Source organism: Mus musculus, chromosome 5 (genome assembly GCF_000001635.26).
Source record: "Mus musculus strain C57BL/6J chromosome 5, GRCm38.p6 C57BL/6J".
Classification (NCBI taxonomy): Eukaryota; Metazoa; Chordata; class Mammalia; order Rodentia; family Muridae; genus Mus; species Mus musculus.
In genome coordinates this window covers 65920993-65922182 of record NC_000071.6, presented here as the reverse complement: position 1 = coordinate 65922182, position 1190 = coordinate 65920993, and positions in this window count along the sequence as shown.

Below are 1190 nucleotides of genomic sequence, written 5' to 3'. Positions count from 1 at the left end.
CCTTCCTAGGATCTCCAGACTGCTGGTCTACCTGCAGATAGTGACTTTCTCAGTCATGTGGTCAAGTCTGCAAAATAAACACCTCTAGATAGAGAGGTAGGTCGATGAGTAGGTAGCTACACATGGACGTATATCTGTATATACGCTGTGCTTCTCTAGAGATCGCTAACGTGGTGGCTTGCTCCGCCCACCTAGCAGGGAAAAGAGGAGGAATAAGGAAAGGGTGGGTGCTAATGGCTTCCCCTTTCCACTTCACTCTGCCTCTTCCACTGTGGGAGGGATCAGGAAGTGGAGCAGGTGATCACAGTGGGAGTCTCTGAGGCTCTGCTCTGAGGCCATCACCATTCTGCCCCCAGCAGACCCCCATGTCTTTCCAAATAAAGTCCCAATTGCATAGCCTGGCATTCAGAGATCTGTGTGGCCTCCATTCAACCTCTGTCACCAGCCTCTAATAAATAGACCACTGTCCCGAAACCTTTACTCTCTCCCCATGATAAGATCACACCCGCACATCCTGCCTGTGACTTGCATGGCATCTCCCCACCCCAAGAAGGGAGTATTATTGATTTCTGCTCTGCTGATTTTGGGGCCGGTCCACATAACTTGTTTGGTCCAATAACATGTAATCAGGCAGGCATCCATCTATCTTGGCAGAGATAAATATCTAAATGCTCCTGCAGTTCTGAGCTGAGAGCAGGTGCCCCCTGGACACCTGCCACCAAGGTGCCACCAAGAACTCTCCCACCGAGAACACTCCCACTGAGAATACTCCCACTGAGAATGCTCCCACGGAGAATGCTACCACGGAGATCTTTCTGCTATTCAAGTCCTGAGAGTAACAGCTACCCTTTGAAAACATTTTTCTTGGAAATGCAGATTTTACGCTCTGCTGTAGTGTCATTTTCAGCAGTGAGCATCCTGTGCGGCTTGCACATTTGCTGGACTGCTTGCGAGCTGGGGTGTTTACATTACAGATCAATGGATTTCTTTGATTCTCCACTCAGTGTTTTGCTGGGAACGTATCTTAAGATGATGCTGTGCCTTATTTTAAATCACATAGCCAGACAAAAAAGAAAGAAATCTCAACAGCTGACACCAGACTTCCAATTCGAGGATGAAGGTTTTGTTTGTTTGTTTGTTTGTTTGTTAGGGCAATAGCTTTATAGGCCCTTGGAGATAGAAAGTGAGAC